At 48.5% G+C, this 19,846-nt stretch overlaps 10 non-coding genes across 10 annotated transcripts; 4 read left to right on the top strand and 6 right to left on the bottom strand.

Moving 5' to 3' along the window:
• Window positions 1–139: 139 nt before the first annotated feature.
• On the top strand, window positions 140–280 carry LOC140129150 (U4 spliceosomal RNA). The gene has a single exon (XR_011855359.1). It is a non-coding gene; the product is annotated as a U4 spliceosomal RNA (small nuclear RNA).
• A 3,835-nt stretch (window positions 281–4,115) lies between these two features.
• On the bottom strand, window positions 4,116–4,256 carry LOC140129162 (U4 spliceosomal RNA). The gene has a single exon (XR_011855371.1). It is a non-coding gene; the product is annotated as a U4 spliceosomal RNA (small nuclear RNA).
• Window positions 4,257–4,797: 541 nt separating this feature from the next.
• Window positions 4,798–4,870, top strand: TRNAK-UUU (transfer RNA lysine (anticodon UUU)). Its single transcript has one exon. It is a non-coding gene; the product is annotated as a tRNA-Lys (tRNA).
• A 2,413-nt stretch (window positions 4,871–7,283) lies between these two features.
• LOC140129159 (U4 spliceosomal RNA) lies at window positions 7,284–7,424 on the bottom strand. Its single transcript, XR_011855368.1, has one exon. It is a non-coding gene; the product is annotated as a U4 spliceosomal RNA (small nuclear RNA).
• Window positions 7,425–7,757: 333 nt separating this feature from the next.
• TRNAK-UUU (transfer RNA lysine (anticodon UUU)) lies at window positions 7,758–7,830 on the bottom strand. The gene has a single exon. It is a non-coding gene; the product is annotated as a tRNA-Lys (tRNA).
• A 1,001-nt stretch (window positions 7,831–8,831) lies between these two features.
• TRNAK-UUU (transfer RNA lysine (anticodon UUU)) lies at window positions 8,832–8,904 on the top strand. The gene has a single exon. It is a non-coding gene; the product is annotated as a tRNA-Lys (tRNA).
• A 5,464-nt stretch (window positions 8,905–14,368) lies between these two features.
• LOC140129160 (U4 spliceosomal RNA) lies at window positions 14,369–14,509 on the bottom strand. The gene has a single exon (XR_011855369.1). It is a non-coding gene; the product is annotated as a U4 spliceosomal RNA (small nuclear RNA).
• Window positions 14,510–15,020: 511 nt separating this feature from the next.
• Window positions 15,021–15,093, bottom strand: TRNAK-UUU (transfer RNA lysine (anticodon UUU)). The gene has a single exon. It is a non-coding gene; the product is annotated as a tRNA-Lys (tRNA).
• A 2,557-nt stretch (window positions 15,094–17,650) lies between these two features.
• TRNAK-UUU (transfer RNA lysine (anticodon UUU)) lies at window positions 17,651–17,723 on the top strand. Its single transcript has one exon. It is a non-coding gene; the product is annotated as a tRNA-Lys (tRNA).
• A 1,131-nt stretch (window positions 17,724–18,854) lies between these two features.
• On the bottom strand, window positions 18,855–18,927 carry TRNAK-UUU (transfer RNA lysine (anticodon UUU)). The gene has a single exon. It is a non-coding gene; the product is annotated as a tRNA-Lys (tRNA).
• Window positions 18,928–19,846: the final 919 nt, after the last annotated feature.

The following is a 19,846-nucleotide window of genomic DNA, read 5'->3' as shown; positions in this document are numbered from 1 at the left end:
CAGGCGCGTTTGGGTTAGCGAACAAAGGGCTTCATTTGCATTGCCTTTCCCATGATCCTCTGCGTGCATGTAAAGTAGTCGCTCTGGGTTGTTTGGGAGCTGCTGGGAGTCTGGTTGTAGCTGTGTGGTGCTGTAGGTTAGCTTTGCGCAGTGGCAGTATCATAGCCAATGAGGTTTATCCGAGGCGTGATTATTGCTGATTGAAAACTTTACCCAATACCCCGCCATGATGACTTGAAATATAGTCAGCTACGGCAATTTTTGACAGTCTCTCAGGAGACTGAACAGTGTGTCGAAGAACAGATGATAAATTTCATTCTTATCACGTGATTACTGATGCTAAATCTAAATATTTGGTCAGTTATCCTATTTAGCAGATTTGCTACATGTCAGGTTAAATAGAAGGTTGAAGCGCCACCTATTGGATAATGCGGGAGGTGTGGGGAGAGTTGGCCGGTCCAAGGTGGAGGAGTATAAGAGACCCGGATTCGGGGATTTGGGCCCTTTACTGTCATTACAATAGAGAAGCCATAATCAATACAACTCCCTACAGTGCATGCACTGTACAGGGCGTCCCCCCATATTACACACAGAGCACGTGCCCCATGTACAGGGCGTCCCCTTCATTACACACAGAGCACGTGCCCCTCACTACGCACAGCACACACGCCCCATGTACAGGGCGTCCCCCTCACTACACACAGAACACGTGCCCCATGTACAGGACGTCCCCCTCACTACACACAGCGCACGTGCCCCATGTACAGGGCGTCCCCCTCACTACACACAGCACACGCGCCCCATATACAGGACGTCCCCCTCACTACACACAGCGCACGTGCCCCTCACTACACACAGCACACACGCCCCATGTACAGGGCGTCCCCCTCACTACACACAGCACACGTGCCCCATGTACAGGGCGTCCCCTCACTACACACAGCACACGTGCCCCATGTACAGGGCGTCCCCTCACTACACACAGCGCACGTGCCCCATGTACAGGGCGTCCCCCTCACTACACACAGCGCACGTGCCCCATGTACAGGGCGTCCCCCTCACTACACACAGAACACGTGCCCCATGTACAGGACGTCCCCCTCACTACACACAGCGCACGTGCCCCATGTACAGGACGTCCCCCTCACTACACACAGCGCACGTGCCCCATGTACAGGACGTCCCCCTCACTACACACAGCGCACGTGCCCCATGTACAGGACGTCCCCCTCACTACACACAGCGCACGTGCCCCATGTACAGGGCGTCCCCTCACTACACACAGCGCACGTGCCCCATGTACAGGGCGTCCCCCTCACTACACACAGCGCACGTGCCCCATGTACAGGGCGTCCCCCTCACTACACACAGAACACGTGCCCCATGTACAGGACGTCCCCCTCACTACACACAGCGCACGTGCCCCATGTACAGGACGTCCCCCTCACTACACACAGCGCACGTGCCCCATGTACAGGACGTCCCCCTCACTACACACAGCGCACGTGCCCCATGTACAGGACGTCCCCCTCACTACACACAGCGCACGTGCCCCATGTACAGGACGTCCCCCTCACTACACACAGCGCACGTGCCCCATGTACAGGGCGTCCCCCTCACTACACAGAGCACGTGCCCCATGTACAGGGCGTCCCCCTCACTACACACAGCGCACGTGCCCCATGTACAGGGCGTCCCCCTCACTACACACAGAGCACGTGTCGCATGTACAGGACGTCCCCCTCACTACACACAGCGCACGTGCCCCATGTACAGGGCGTCCCCCTCACTACACACAGCGCACGTGCCCCATGTACAGGACGTCCCCCTCACTACACACAGCGCACGTGCCCCATGTACAGGGCGTCCCCCTCACTACACACAGAGCACGTGTCGCATGTACAGGACGTCCCCCTCACTACACACAGTGCACGTGCCCCATGTACAGGGTGTCCCCTCACTACACACAGCGCACGTGCCCCATGTACAGGGCGTCCCCCTCACTACACACAGCACACGCGCCCCATGTACAGGACGTCCCCCTCACTACACACAGTGCACGTGCCCCATGTACAGGGCGTCCCCCTCACTACACACAGCGCACGTGCCCCATGTACAGGGCGTCCCCTCACTGCACACAGCGCACGTGCCCCATGTACAGGACGTCCCCCTCACTACACACAGCGCACGTGCCCCATGTACAGGGCGTCCCCCTCACTACACACAGTGCACGTGCCCCATGTACAGGGCGTCCCCCTCACTACACACAGCGCATGTGCCCCATGTACAGGGCGTCCCCCTCACTACACACAGCGCACGTGCCCCATGTACAGGACGTCCCCTCACTACACACAGTGCACGCGCCCCATGTACAGGACGTCCCCCTCACTATACACAGCACACGCGCCCCATGTACAGGACGTCCCCCTCACTACACACAGAGCACACGCCCCATGTACAGGGCGTCCCCCTCACTACACACAGCGCACGTGCCCCATGTACAGGGCGTCCCCTCACTGCACACAGTGCACGTGCCCCATGTACAGGGCGTCCCCCTCACTACACACAGTGCACGTGCCCCATGTACAGGGCGTCCCCCTCACTACACACAGCGCACGTGCCCCATGTACAGGGCGTCCCCCTCACTACACACAGCGCACGTGCCCCATGTACAGGGCGTCCCCCTCACTACACACAGCGCACGTGCCCCATGTACAGGACGTCCCCTCACTACACACAGTGCACGTGCCCCATGTACAGGGCGTCCCCCTCACTACACACAGTGCACGCGCCCCATGTACAGGGCGTCCCCCTCACTACACACAGCGCACGCGCCCCATGTACAGGACGTCCCCCTCACTACACACAGCGCACGTGCCCCATGTACAGGACGTCCCCCTCACTACACACAGCGCACGTGCCCCATGTACAGGACGTCCCCCTCACTACACACAGTGCACGCGCCCCATATACAGGATATCCCCCTCACTACACACAGTGCACGTGCCCCATGTACAGGGCTTCTCCCTCACTACACACAGCGCACTCGCCCCATGTACAGGACGTCCCCCTCACTACACACAGCGCACGTGCCCCATGTACAGGGCGTCCCCACACTACACACAGAGCACGTGCCCCATGTGCAGGGCGTCCCCTCACTACACACAGCGCACGTGCCCCATGTACAGGGCGTCCCCTCACTACACAGAGCACGTGCCCCATGTGCAGGGCATAGCGCCACCTACTGTATGTACAGGGAGAACTGGCAACTATAAACATGGGCCACGGGCAGTGCACATCCTGTGATCCTGCCTAATGGACAGTTTTCCATCCACTGGAAGTAATGAAGCTTTCTATAGCAGAACAGCAAGCAGAGGTCTAGAAAATAGAGAGGAATGGATACAGAAAGTATAACACAAAGAATATTAATTATTCTCTGAACGTGGACAACCCCTTTAAGTTACAAGACTCAAGAAAGAATGAGATAATATCACAGAATGGGGCAGATTTACTTACCCGGTCCATTCGCGATCCAGCGACGCGTTCTCTGCGGTGGATTTGGGTCTTCCGGCGATTCACTAAGGTAGTTCCTCCGCCGTCCACCAGGTGGCGCTGCTGCGCTGAAGTTCCCCGGAGGCGCGCTGGAATGCCCTGAAATTCACTGGCCTATTCCTGGTGAAGGTAAGTGCAATTTTCGCAACACATTTTTTTTTTAAAATGCGGCGGTTTTTCCAAATCCGTCAGGTTTTCTTTTGGCCACGCCCCCCGATATCCGTTGCATGCATGCCGGCGCCGATGCACCTCAATCCGCGTGCGCCAAAATCCTGGGGCAATTCAGGGAAAATCGACGCAAATCGGAAATTTTGGGGTAACACGTCGGGAAAATGCCAATCGGGCCCCTAGGAAATGACCCATCTATCTGCAGATTTCCCTAGTGGAGGTCATTAGTATTGCAGGTAGAGCTGTGATCACCAGACCAGGAATATATAGAGAGGTGATTGCCAATATATTGTAAAAATGTGTCCGCTGGAAACATTTCCAAGTATATGGAGTTCTCACCTCTTCACACCCAGATTAATAACATTCGCATCTCTATCATTCACATCATATATCAGTCTCCTGAGAGACTGTCAAAAATTGCCGTAGCTGACTGTATTACAAGTCATCATGGCGGGGTATTGGGTAAAGTTTTCAATCAGCAATCATCACGCCTCGGATAAACCTCATGGGCTATGATACTGCCACTGCGCAAAGCTCCAGATCCTCCAGAGAGGGAGCGCGGCCTCATACAGGGCAGTCACTAAGCCTGCGGAGACAGCCACCACAAAGCCGGGAATTCTGGGAGGGGATATGCTAATTACACAGTCACTCGAAGCGGCGGGGGGGCATTGCCCCGGGCTACAAGAAGCCGAACACTGACGGCAACAGGAAACAATGACCTCTTGTCCACATGGAGCTCAGTATATACATCAGTATAACCCCGGATAGTCCGGAATAGTTGGTTTGCTGGTTTCGGCCGCCCCGAAACGGATAGATAAGAGATAGAAGATAAAACGGATCTCCTAGGTCAGAGACATTATTAGGAAAGCCGGGATGACAAGCAGAGCTCCGAGCCATTGGACAATGTTGGGGGTTATTATTGGCATAGGGGCAGTATATGAGCCGGGGGTAAATCCTCATGTTTAAGTGCAGGGTGTTTGGGGCGTCCTCCTGTGCTCCGGGGGTCACAGCGAGAATCTGTGTAGTAGGAGGTAGAAAGGTGAACGACAGTCATCACAAGATCAGCAACATCCATGAGCCCGGATAGCTCAGTCGGTAGAGCATCAGACTTTTAATCTGAGGGTCCAGGGTTCAAGTCCCTGTTCGGGCGGAAGATTTTTTTTTAACAAAATTCAAAAGCTTAAAAATTATGGAACGAAAAAAAAATTAAAGAAAGAACCATAAAAGAGGTCCAGAACATTGGTTATTCTTCCCAATAGACGACATTCCCAAAAAAAGATAAAGCAGAGAAATTCCAAATATGTTCTATGACATTAAAGGAAACCGACCATGTGATGTGATGCAGTATGACGCAAACATACCATGAGAATGCTGCAGCTACACTGATGCAGACACATAACTTGGTTAACCCCTGTGCTGAGTGGTTTTGTTGAAAAATTAATTATAACATTTAGGATAACAAGTCTCGGTCGCTGTAGTGGAAGATTCTGGACCGGATCAACAGGGGATTGGGGAGTCATGTTTTATTATATAAGGAGCCAATGTTCAGCCACAATGGAAATATTTTGGATTCCTTAGAAATCCCTTTAAGTCTTCTTACCTCTTCTCCTAGATTGTACAAAAACTCCTTGATGGGATTGTGTCTGCACTGTATATATACGGTATATAGGTGGATACCATTGGGCCGTATACTCCTGGTGTATATCAGTGGATTGTATAGGCCCGGGGTGCTCACTCCTCTATACCTCTTATAACTCCCTCACATAGAAAGGTAGGTTCCCTGGTGCAGTATATAATGTATCTGTACAGTAGAAGATGTCCATACGAAACATGGAGCAGGTAAGTGGTCCTCGCTGGAGACCAGTGTATGATTATGTAGGTGCAGAGCCCGGATAGCTCAGTCAGTAGAGCATCAGACTTTTAATCTGAGGGTCCATGGTTAACAGAAGAGAAACAATGATGCCAAGCACCAGCCTCCTATTAAAGAGTCCAGTGGTGAGATTCTTACTTAATCATGACAGATTGATCTCCAGCCCTGTCCCCATCAGCCCCTGCACCTGTGTTACTGGAGCCATCATTGACACCATGTTAGCTGCTCCTTTTAAGGCGCCTGCAATGAAGTTGAAATGTGTTTTGGGGGAAAAAGTTCATTTTCTAGGCAAATATTGACTTTGCAATTAATTGCTGTTAAGCTGATCCCTCTTTATAACATTCTGGAGAATATGCAAATTGCCAGTATAAAACCTGATGCAGGAGACTTTGTAAACATCAACATTTGTATCATTCTAAAAACTTTTGGCCGTGACTGTATTGAAATGAAAAGAGGAACGAGAATAACCGAAACGGTACCAAATACTTACTATTTTACAGGGGGAGAGAAAGGAGGCAGAGGAGCCCTCAGTGCCCACAGTCTGTAAATAAGAACTTTTCTCCAGGTAAGTGCATATCCAGATGGTATCCACATCATTATCCATACCAGAACCAACAACGTTCAGGACCAGCACCAGCAGATAGCAGGACATATGGCCCAACTAGCTCAGACTGCACAGCAAATGTTTCCTGGCTGCAGAATAATCCTATCGTCCCTGCTCCCAAACAAAGGACTTCCCTGACCACACCACCAAGGAGAGCAACACCAAACTCAGTGCCATGCCACACATCAACACCCCCTCATCAATCATCACCACCTGTACCACCCTAAACACCTCAATACACAAGGGGTCAGCATGCTGGACAAAGAACTGAAAGACCTGGTGCCGGACAGAGCCACAGTGTGGACCTCACACAAAGCCACGGCCTGGACCTCACACAAAGCCACGGCCTGGATCATATACAAAGTCACGGCCTGGATCTCACACAATACCATGACGTGAAAGAGGGGAGTCTTGTATGTCCCCCAAAAACACCGAGCTGTGGAGATCACGGTACATCAGGTCTACAAAGGTGCAGAACATCTTACCCAGACCAAACCTATGCAGGGCCCGGCCCATCAACTCATGGGAGACCTGGTCAAAAACCTCCTCCTGATCCAGGCTGACCAGGGCTGCGTTGTCTGTAATTCTGCGGCCAGGGAAGCTGCTGGTCTGGGGGGACAATCTTATGGATGACTTCCCTCAGCCTCTGGACCAGAACCTTCACCTCGTCTACCTAGAATCTTGGTAAATACAACCACCGGCACTGGGGAGGTAACAAGGTTCGGGTCTCTTATACTCCTACACTATGACCATGTTCACACCTATCATCTCTCCCCACACCTCCCGCATCATCCAATAGGTGGCGCTTCAGCTTTCTATTTAACCTGCAAGATAGCGTGTAATGTAGCTTCATCCAATAGGTGGCGCTAGAGGAAGAACGTTCACAGATTCTCTACATCAGGATCTTTCTAACTTCCCGATCTCTTCATTGGTGCAGGAACATCAGGTTACAAGTAAATTAACAATATGTACATTTAGCAGCCCACCATTAGCACCCAACATCAAGGAACCTAGACTAAAATCAGTGATGGTTCCTTATTATTGTATAGTATCACCTGTTATTCATCTTTCTTCAACCAAATTGTTCAGTCTCCTGAGAGACTGTCAAAAATTGCCGTAGCTGACTGAATTACAAGTCATCATGGCGGGGTATTGGGTAAAGTTTTCAATCAGCAATAATCACGCCTCGGATAAACCTCATGGGCTATGATACTGCCACTGCGCAAAGCTCCAGATCCTCCAGAGAGGGAGCGCGGCCTCATACAGGGCAGTCACTAAGCCTGCGGAGACAGCCACCACAAAGCCGGGAATTCTGGGAGGGGATATGCTAATTACACAGTCACTCACAGCAGGGGGGGCATTGCCCCGGGCTACAAGCCGAACACATTAACAAAAACACTGACCTCTTGTCCACACGGAGCTCAGTATATACATTTGTATTAATACTGGATAGTCTGGTAAACACTAGGACCACCCTACAATTACTGCCCCCATGGCACACCCAGAAATAATTGTTAAACATTTTTACTTGTTCTCAATGTGATTTTTTTAATTAAAAACATTCGCCCGAACAGGGACTTGAACCCTGGACCCTCAGATTAAAAGTCTGATGCTCTACCAACTGAGCTATCCAGGCTCTGCATGTACAGTGTGGCACAACCATTTCTGGCAGGATATGACCACTGGGTGACGGCTGGATATGTGCAGTAGCCGCTCCTCTGTGTGTAGTGATACAATACAATGTATGACTCCGCTCCGGTCAGACTTCTGGTGGAATTTGTGCCAATAAATTGGACTAAAATGCCTTGTGCTACATTTATCAAGGCTTTTACAGCGTTTTATGACTTGTCCAAGGGAGCGCAGCCGGATGGGAAATAGACTATGTGCCAAAAATTAAGACAGCACATTTTTAAACCATCTAAAAGTAGATCTAAAGTACAACTTGATATTGTCTTATTCTGCGCCACAATTTATCATCACAGTGATAAGACTAATGTTGGATCATGTGACACATAAAGAAATTCCCCCAATAAGTTTCTGATGAAACTTTCTCCTTCATTTATATATTACGCACACAGATTACGCAGCGCTGCACAGAGCAAATCAGTCCCTGTCCCCAATGGGGCTCACAATCTAATCAACCTACCAGTATGCTTCGGAGTGTGGGAGGAAACCGGAGGACCCGGAGGAAGCCACGCAAACACAGAGAGAACATGCAAACTGCTGAAACTTCCTCCATTCTGACGGCTTCCCCTCATTATATCCTAGTTGCTCATCACATACATCAGTATAACCCCGGATAGTCCGGAATAGTTGGTTTGCTCATCTAGAGGACGGCTGCCCCTGAACGGATAGATAAGAGATCGGAGATAAAATGGATCTCCTATAGGTCAGAGACGTTATTAGGAAAGCCAGGATGACAAGCAGAGCTCCGAGCCATTGGACAATGTTGGGGGTTATTATTGGCATAGGGGCAGTATATGAGCCGGGGGTAAATCCTCATGTATAAGTGCAGGGTGTTTGGGGCGTCCTCCTGCGCTCCGGGGGTCACAGCAAGAATCTGTGTAGTAGGAGATAGAAAGGTGAACGACATTCACACAGCGGGCGCTGCCATCCCAACATCAGTGACATCCGTGAGCCCGGATAGCTCAGTCGGTAGAGCATCAGACTTTTAATCTGAGGGTCCAGGGTTCAAGTCCCTGTTCGGGCGGAAGATTTTTAATAAAATTCAAAAGCTTAAAAATGATGGAACGAAAAAAAATTAAAGAAACAACATAAAGAGGTCCAGGACCACACACAATGCCACTGCCTGGACCTCACACAATGCCACGGCCTAGACCACACATAATGCCAAGGCCTAGACCACACACAATGCCATGGCCTAGACCACACATAATGCCACGGCGTAGACCACACACAATGCCAAGGCCTAGACCTCACACAATGCCAAGGCCTAGACATCACACAATGCCAAGGCCTAGACCTCACACAATGCCACTGCCTGGACCACACATAATGCCAAGGCCTAGACCACACACAATGCCACTGCCTGGACCTCACACAATGCCACGGCCTAGACCACACATAATGCCAAGGCCTAGACCACACACAATGCTAAGGCCCAGACCACTCACAATTCCACAGCCTAGACCTCACACAAAGCCAAGGCCTAGACCACACACAATGCCAAGGCCTAGACCACACACAATGCCACTGCCTGGACCTCACACAATGCCAAGGCCTGGACCACACACAATGCCACTGCCTGGACCTCACACAATGCCAAGGCCTAGACCACACACAATGCCACTGCCTGGACCTCACACAATGCCAAGGCCTAGACCACACAAAATGCCACTGCCTGGACCTCACACAATGCCAAGGCCTAGACCACACATAATGCCAAGGCCTAGACCACACACAATGCCACTGCCTGGACCTCACACAATGCCAAGGCCTAGACCACACATAATGCCAAGGCCTAGACCACACATAATGCCAAGGCCTAGACCACACACAATGACACTGCCTGGACCACACACAATGCCAAGGCCTAGACCACACACAATGCCAAGGCCTAGACCACACACAATGCCACTGCCTGGACCTCACACAATGCCACGGCCTAGACCACACATAATGCCAAGGCCTAGACCACACACAATGCCAAGGCCTAGACCACTCACAATTCCACAGCCTAGACCTCACACAAAGCCAAGGCCTAGACCACACACAATGCCAAGGCCTAGACCACACACAATGCCACTGCCTGGACCTCACACAATGCCAAGGCCTGGACCACACACAATGCCACTGCCTGGACCTCACACAATGCCAAGGCCTAGACCACGCACAATGCCACTGCCTGGACCTCACACAATGCCAAGGCCTAGACCACACACAATGCCACTGCCTGGACCTCACGCAATGCCAAGGCCTAGACCACACATAATGCCAAGGCCTAGACCACACATAATGCCAAGGCCTAGACCACACACAATGCCACTGCCTGGACCTCACACAATGCCAAGGCCTAGACCACACATAATGCCAAGGCCTAGACCACACATAATGCCAAGGCCTAGACCACACACAATGACACTGCCTGGACCACACACAATGCCAAGGCCTAGACCACACACAATGCCAAGGCCTAGACCACACACAATGCCACTGCCTGGACCTCACACAATGCCAAGGCCTAGACCACACACAATGCCAAGGCCTAGACCACACACAATGCCAAGGCCTAGACCTCACACAATGCCAAGGCCTAGACCACACACAATGCCAAGGCCTAGACCACACACAATGCCACTGCCTGGACCTCACACAATGCCAAGGCTTAGACCACACACAATGCCAAGGCCTAGACCACACACAATGCCAAGGCCTAGACCACACACAATGCCATGGCCTAGACCACACACAATGCCAAGGCCCAGACCACACACAATGCCAAGGCCTAGACCACACACAATGCCATGGCCTAGACCACACACAATGCCAAGGCCCAGACCACACACAATGCCAAGGCCTAGACCTCACACCATGCCAAGGCCTAGACCACACACAATGCCAAGGCCTAGACCACACACAATGCCAAGGCCCAGACCACACACAATGCCAAGGCCCAGACCACACACAATGCCAAGGCCCAGACCACACACAATGTCACTTCCTGGACCTCACACAATGCCAAGGCCTAGACCACACACAATGCCAAGGCCTAGACCACACACAATGCCACTGCCTGGACCTCACACAATGTCAAGGCCTAGACCACACACAATGCCAAGGCCTAGACCACACACAATGCCACTGCCTGGACCTCACACAATGCCAAGGCCTAGACCACACACAATGCCACGGCCTAGACCACACACAATGCCACGGCCTTGACCACACACAATGCCAAGGCCTAGACCACACACAATGCCATGGCCTAGACCTCACACAATGCCAAGGCCTAAACCTCACACAATGCCACGGCCTAGACCACACACAATGCCACGGCCTTGACCACACACAAGGCCTAGACCACACACAATGCCACGGCATAGACCACACACAATGCCACGACCTACACCACACACAATGCCAAGCCCTAGACCACACACAAGGCCTAGACCACACACAATGCCATGGCCTAGACCACACACAATGCCAAGGCCTAGACCACACACAATGCCATGGCCTAGACCACACACAATGCCAAGGCCTAGACCACACACAATGCCACGGCCTAGACCACACAATTCAACGGACTAGACCTCACACAATGCCACGGCCTAGACCACCCACAATGCCAAGGTCTAGACCACACACAATGCCAAGGCCTAGACCACACACAATGCCACGGCTTAATTCTACGCTGAGGTCACTAACAATAAATGGACCTTAGACAAAGCCCTTTATCCAAAGCCAAACAACCAGAAACTAAACCATGGGGAAATCCACCTGCCTCACACAGGCAGATACAGAGCAGAGACATGGAGGAGATAAAGACCCTGCTCATCACCTGGTGCAAAACATTCATGTGACTGGACAGAACCAACCAACCAATCCAAACCCAGATTGTTCTAAACACTAATGCTCATTACCAGGTATATGGACACAACAACCATGTCCCTTATTATCAGCAGCTGAAACCTTCGGGGCCTCAAGCAGGACCACAGCTCAGGGGGAACATTAATATCCAGAGATGATGAGATCCGGTTCTCCTGAAATACAGGCTGCAATAACCAACATTGTGCCGGCTACTTCCCACCAACCTGGAGCCAAGGCCTCATAACCCCCAGACACACGAGCGAGGACGGGCGATCTCTCTCATCTCTTTATTCTGCCGGATAGACTCTGCAAATAGCTCTATAACTCCAACAAAAAGAAGGGAAAGAGAGGAGCCTTGTCTGTCCCCCGAAAACACAGAGCTGTGGAGATCACGGTACATCAGGTCTACAAAGGTGCAGAACATCTTACCCAGACCAAACCTATGCAGGGCCCGGCCCATCAACTCATGCGAGACCTGGTCAAAAACCTTCTGCTGATCCAGGCTGACCAGGGCCGCGTTGTCTGTAATTCTGCAGCAGGGCCGGATTAAGGTTGGTGGGGGCCCCTGGGCGCAAAATGTGGTGGGGGCCTTCATTAAATGTAGTCCAGACAAGGAACAGAAATCGCTATACAAAGGCCCCCTATTACTATATACAGCTCCCAGTAATCACTATATACAGCCCCCCCCCCCAGCAATCACTATATACAGCTCCTCCAGCAATCACTATATACAGCCCCCAGCAATCACTATATACAGCCCCCTAGCAATCACTATATACTGCCCCCTAGCAAACACTATATACTGCCCCCAGCAATCCCTATATACAGCTCCCCCAGCACTCACTATGTACAGCTCCCCCAGCAATCACTGTATACAGCTCACCCAGAAATCACTGTATACAGCTCCCCCAGCAATCACTATATACTGCCCCCAGCAATCACTATATACAGCCCCCAGCAATCACTATATACAGCCCCCAGCAATCACTATATACAGCCCCCAGCAATCACTATATACAGCTCCCCCAGCAATCACTATATACAGCTCCCCCAGCAATCACTATATACAGCTCCCCCTGCACTCACTATATACAGCTCCCCCAGCAATCACTATATACAGCTCCCCCAGCAATCACTATATACAGCTCCCCCAGCAATCAATATATACAGCTCCCCCAGCAATCACTATATACAACCCCCTAACAATAACTATATACAGCTCCCCCAGCAATCACTATATACAGCTCCCCCAGCAATCAATATATACAGCTCCCCCAGCAATCACTATATACAACCCCCTAACAATAACTATATACAGCTCCCCCAGCAATCACTATATACATCTCCCGGCAATCACTGTATACAGCTCCCTCAGCAACCACTATATACAACCCCTTAACAATCACTATATATAGTTCCCCCAGCAATCACTATATACAGCTCCCCGAGCAATCACTGTATACAGCTCCCTGAGTAATCACTATGTGCACCCCCAGCATTAACTATATAATAATAACTAGAATAACTGTATACTCCCTATAATAACTATATACACCACCCTATAATAACTAACTATATACAGTTCCCCTATTATAACTATATACACAACACCTCCTATAATAACTAACTATTTACCCCACCAATGATAACTATATACAGTTATATACAGTTTATTTTATAAATAAAATTGTACATCACCTCCCTCCGTTCCCCCAATGCTCGCCGTCCTCGTCTTCTTCCCTCGCGGTTATCTTCGGAGGTGTACCAAGATGGCGGAGCCCTGCTAGCAGCCGGCGCCGTGTAGTCACACACGGCGCCGGCGCAGTAACGTCACACACAGCATCGGCGCCGTGAACACAGGGCGCCGCCATCTTGGTTTCCACTTGGTTTCCACTTATTGTTCCCTGGCCGTGCCATAGCATTAACCATTAGTATGCCCCATGTGCGGTAGTTCCAATGGTCAGCCCGGACCCAAATACACAGTGGGCGAATCGGGCACTCAAATCGCCCACATTTGGTGGGGGTCCCTATAAGGGCAAAGTGGTGGGGGCCCCTTTAAGGGCAAAGTGGTGGGGGCCCCGGGGCTCGCGCCCCGTGCGCCCCCCCCCTATGATCCAGCCCTGTTCTGCAGCCAGGGATGCTGCTGGTCTGGGTGGACAATCTTATAGATGGCTTCCCTCAGCCTCTGGACCAGAACCTTCACCTCGTCTACCTGGTATCTTGGTAATACAACTACCGGCACTGGGGAGGTAACAAGATTCAGGTCTCTTACACTCCTACACCTGGACCATGTTCACTTCGGCCAACTCACATCTCTCACATCACCCAATAGGTGGCGCTTCAACTTTCTATTTAACCTGACAGATAACATGAAAAGGGGCTTCATCCAATAGATGGCGCTAGTGGAAGAACTTTTACAGATTTTCTTTAACAAAATTTTTATAGTTCACTTCCTGATCTCTTCATCGCTGTGGGAAGGTCAGGACACAAGTGATAACAATACACACCGGTATCAGGACTCAAACACTGCAAAATGTCACTGATCTGGAACTCAATTCAGTGAATTTTCCTTATAATTGCTAACTATCAATCGAATCTCATCTTTCGTCAACTATATTGTTCAGTCTCCTGAGAGACTGTCAAAAATTGCCGTAGCTGACTGTATTACAAGTCATCATGGCGGGGTATTGGGTAAAGTTTTCAATCAGCAATAATCACGCCTCGGATAGACCTCATGGGCTATGATACTGCCACTGCGCAAAGCTCCAGATCCTCCAGAGAGGGAGCGTGGCCTCATACAGGGCAGTCACTAAGCCTGCGGAGACAGCCACCACAAAGCCGGGAATTCTGGGAGGGGATATGCTAATTACACAGTCACTCACAGCAGGGGGGGCAGTGCCCCGGGCTACAAGGAGCCGCAAATCCTCCAAACAAATAGTCCTAAAACAAGGAGGTGTGAACCAACAAAATTGTTCCCCCAAACAGGCAAAGAGCCTCATGGTAGTAGTGCCCCATTTATTTCCCCAAATAGTAACATAGCGGGGGAGGGGGGTGGATACAGTAGAGTGAGGCTCCTCCCTGGAGATCCAGCGCCGTCCATAGGGATACATCAGAGGATGAGCACAAATTTTTATGACTGAAAAGTAGGTGATGAATTTTGGAGAGGTTGAAAGCTCCTCAACCTCTTCCCTATTGGGGCAGATACAATGATTATTTTTTAATATTATATTTTAAAATTAATATTATGTTGTTTTTTTTTAATTTATTAAAACTTTCTGCCCGAACAGGGACTTGAACCCTGGACCCTCAGATTAAAAGTCTGATGCTCTACCGACTGAGCTATCCGGGCTCTGTACCTACTCTGTACCCTAATGGTAAATGGCGGGAGCTGTCCACTGTCTGACGGTCTATAGCCGTATTTGTGGACTATCAGCGCCTTCTCCTCGGTCTATGTAGCGATACGATACGAGTTTCTGTTGGAACTTTCTCCATTCTGACGACTTCACCTCATTTTATCCTGGTTGTATCTTTATGTATTTTTATGTATGTTGATGGTTTCCTTCTACCCACATATTTTATATATATTTTATATATTTACCTCTTAGTGACGCTGCCTGAAGAGGCTCTACCCAAGGCTGTCATGGCAATTCATTTCCGCCCCCAGATTACCTTACCAATCGAATCCAAGAAGGCTGCGCCCACGCGCCGCTGGGATTTAAGTGCCTCTGGCAGGATTAACGTGATTGACACCTGCAATCGTTACCAGCACCGACCTCAGTGTTACAGGTGGGTTTTTTCTGCAATATGCACCTGAACAGAGCTCAGTATATAAATATATCACCTGAACAGAGCTCAGTATATAAATATATCACCTGAACAGAGCTCAGTATATAAATACAGCACCAGAACAGAGCTCAGTATATAAATATATCACCTGAACAGAGCTCAGTATATAAATACAGCACCAGAACAGAGCTCAGTATATAAATATATCACCTGAACAGAGCTCAGTATATAAATACAGCACCAGAACAGAGCTCAGTATATAAATATATCACCTGAACAGAGCTCAGTATATAAATATATCACCTGAACAGAGCTCAGTATATAAATACAGCACCTGAACAAAGCTCAGTGTATAAATACAGCACCTGAACATAGCTCAGTATATAAATACAGCACCTGAACAGAGCTCAGTATATAAATACAACACCAGAACCGAGCTCAGTATATAAATACAGCACCTGAACAAAGCTCAGTGTATAAATACAGCACCTGAACATAGCTCAGTATATAAATACAGCACCAGAACAGAGCTCAGTATATAAATACGTCACCTGAACAGAGCTCAGTATATAAATACAGCACCTGAACAAAGCTCAGTGTATAAATACAGCACCTGAACATAGCTCAGTATATAAATACAGCACCTGAACAGAGCTCAGTATAAAAATGCACCACCAGAACAGAGCTCAGTATATAAATACAGCACCTGAACAAAGCTCAGTGTATAAATACAGCACCTGAACATAGCTCAGTATATAAATACAGCACCTGAACAGAGCTCAGTATAAAAATACACCACCAGAACAGAGCTCAGTATATAAATACAGCACCTGAACAGAGCTCAGTATATAAATACAGCACCAGAACAGAGCTCAGTATATAAATACGGCACCTGAACAGAGCTCAGTACATAAATACATCACCTGAACAGGGCTCAGTATATAAATACAGCACCTGAACAGAGCTCAGTATATAAATACAGCACCTGAACTAGGCTCAGTATATAAATACAGCACCTGTACAGAGCTCAGTATATAAATACAGCACCTGAACAGAGCTCAGTATATAAATACAGCACCTGAACAAGGCTCAGTATATAAATACAGCACCAGAACAGAGCTCAGTATATAAATACAGCACCTGAACAGAGCTCAGTATATAAATACAGCCCCTGAACAGAGCTCAGTATATTAATACAGCACCGGAACAGAGCTCAGTATATAAATACAGCACCTGAACAGAGCTCAGTATATAAATACAGCCCCTGAACAGAGCTCAGTATATTAATACAGCACCTGAACAAGGCTCAGTATATAAATACGGCACCTGAACAGAGCTCAGTGTATAAATACAGCACCAGAACAGAGCTCAGTATATAAATACAGCACCCGAACAGAGCTCAGTACATAAATACAGCACCTGAACAGAGCTCAGTATATAAATACAGCACCCGAACAGAGCTCAGTATATAAATACATCACCTGAACAGAGCTCAGTATATAAATACAGCACCTGAACAGGGCTCAGTATATAAATACGGCACCTGTACAGAGCTCAGTATATAAATACAGCACCAGAACAGAGCGCAGTATATAAATACAGCACCAGAACAGAGCTCAGTATAAAAATACACCACCAGAACAGAGCTCAGTATATAAATACAGCACCAGAACAGAGCTCAGTATATAAATACATCACCTGTACAGAGCTCAGTATATAAATACATCACCTGTGCAGAGCTCAGTATATAAATACAGCACCAGAACAGAGCTCAGTATATACAACACCAGAGCCAATCTCCCTATATATATATGCAGGGCCAAAACCAAGATTTTTGCATAAATACAGCACCAAAACAAAGCTATGTACATCCAAAAGATTAAAATGTCTGAAATATATTCAGCATAACACAAGATCTGCCATTATACCAATGAATTGTCTAATATCACAATCTGCCCCTCCCAGATCCATAATACAGCATTGTAAAGAATCGGTCTATTACATGTCAGTGGTATTAATGTTATGGCAGATCAGTATACACGTCCCGTATATACTCTATAAGCCGCTTTTTCCAGAATGACTTCAGCAGGAATTTGTTGTGTCAGCATATCATGGCAAGAGCCCGGATAGCTCAGTCGGTAGAGCATCAGACTTTTAATCTGAGGGTCCAGGGTTCAAGTCCCTGTTCGGGCGATCATTTTGAATAAAAAAGTAAAAGTGAAAAACATTCACAAAATCTCCCTTATGCATGAAATAAAGGTCCCAGGAGTTTGCTCGCTCCTCCTAGGTCACATTCTCTACAAATAATAGAGAGAAGATCCTTATGTCCTGGAGTACGATTACAGCGCCCTCTAGTGTCCAAGTGTGTGCAAGGTCAGGAAGGAATTGTCTACTAATGTCTGTTACACTGTGCAGGAGCACTTCCCCCTCCCACTGTGTGAGATAACGTCAGAGAATGGGGAAGTGCTGAGAGAGCAGGGGAGGTGGACACAGTGTAACAGTCTGTGAAGCTACAGCACGGAGAGCCTCTGGTATACCCCCAAAGAAGCCCCTCTGACTCATTAGCATAATTATATAATAATAATTCTTTATTTATATAGCGCACACAGATTACGCAGCGCTGCACAAAGCATGACAAATCAGTCCCTGTCCCCAATGGGGCTCACAATCTAATCAACCTACCAGTATGTTTTGGAGTGTGGGAGGAAACCAGAGGAAACCCACGTCTAAAAGTTTTAGAAAGAAGGAAGACACAGATATAAGAAGATACCAGTCCCGGTGCCTGGATCTATGAGTAAGTGTCCCTGGTTTTTCAAGATGGATTTTGATGGTAGATTTCCTTTAATGTCACGTAACCTATTTGGAGTTTCTCAAGCTATAAACAGGCGGTCCCCTACTTAAGGACACCCGACTTACAGACAACCCATAGTTACAGACAGACCCCTCTGACCTCTGGTGAAGCTCTCTGGATGTTACTATAGTCCCAGACTGCAATGATCAGCTGTAAGGTGTCTGTAATGAAGCTTTATTCATAATCCTTGGTCCCATACAGAAAAAAATGTTTAAACTCCAATTGTCACTGGGGTCAATTTTTTTTTGTCTGGATCTACAATTATAAAATATACAGTTTCAACTTACATACAAATTCAACTTAAGAACAAACCTCCGGACCCTATCTTGTACGTAACCCGGGGGCTGCCTGTATCTTTATTTGTAGAAAGAAACCAAAGCTCTTGGAGCTCTTTTTATCTTTTTATTGTTGTTTCTCTCATTTTCTTACTTTCCATTATATTTATACTTTTGAACTTCATCAAAAAAATCTTCCGCCCGAACAGGGACTTGAACCCTGGACCCTCAGATTAAAAGTCTGATGCTCTACCGACTGAGCTATCCGGGCTCCTGTACTCATGTAGTGACACAACCGTTTCCCTGAGGATCCTCCCACTTTATAAATGTCTACAGGTTCTGTGTAGTATCACCCCCCCCCATCGCATAGAACCATCGTGGCCCAGACTGCTCTCAGGTGTGTATAGTATGTAAGGCATCTTTGTGGTACATTAATTATACCTGCCCGAGCGGGGTTGGTTTTTTCCATCTATCTCTAATTTTTCTTTTGATGAAATAGAGAGAGTGTAAGATGTTCAGAAAGGAAGAGGTTCAAAATTGTTACGTGTCCCCCAAAATCCTTGCCTACATTTGGGGCACAGTTATTTCTGGGGGCACCAATGAAGACATACGTGAGCTATTATAAAGCTAGATAACATGTCGACGGTTTGGTCCGATCCAAAAAGTTTGCAATTAATAAATATGTAAAAAACATTGAACTTTAAATAAGCCACACCCCCTCAGCTCGACCCAACTGATCGATAAAATGTAACTTCCTGTAACCTCAAGTTTCCAGTAACAATGCTCCTTACCCGCAGTGACGTAACTTGACGCTGATGGTATGTATGGTTCATGGTACCAGTCTTCTCATATGGGAAAGTGACACCTTATGGGCCCCCAAAGCCTTATTGGGCCCAGTTGGGACTGCATCGTCTTCACTCCTGAAGTTTCGCCCCTGCTTACCCCATTGACATTGTAATTATATACTGAGCTCTTTTCTGGTGCTGTGTTTATATAAAGCCATTTCACTCGGCAGAGCGAAGTGCAGACCTTCTTCACTTGAAATTTATGCCCTCCATCTCGCTAAACAGGTTTATTTCACTTATTTGGTATTCTCTCTCTATATATCTTTGATTGCATTCACCAGGAAATAATTTCCCAATCCACTCACAGCACTTCTCCATTCTCTGACGTTATCTCACACAGTGGGA

This window comes from Engystomops pustulosus, chromosome 4 (assembly GCF_040894005.1).
Source record: "Engystomops pustulosus chromosome 4, aEngPut4.maternal, whole genome shotgun sequence".
Taxonomy (NCBI): domain Eukaryota; kingdom Metazoa; phylum Chordata; class Amphibia; order Anura; family Leptodactylidae; genus Engystomops; species Engystomops pustulosus.
Note: the sequence above shows the minus strand (reverse complement) of the source record. Positions and strands in the feature narration are given on the sequence as shown.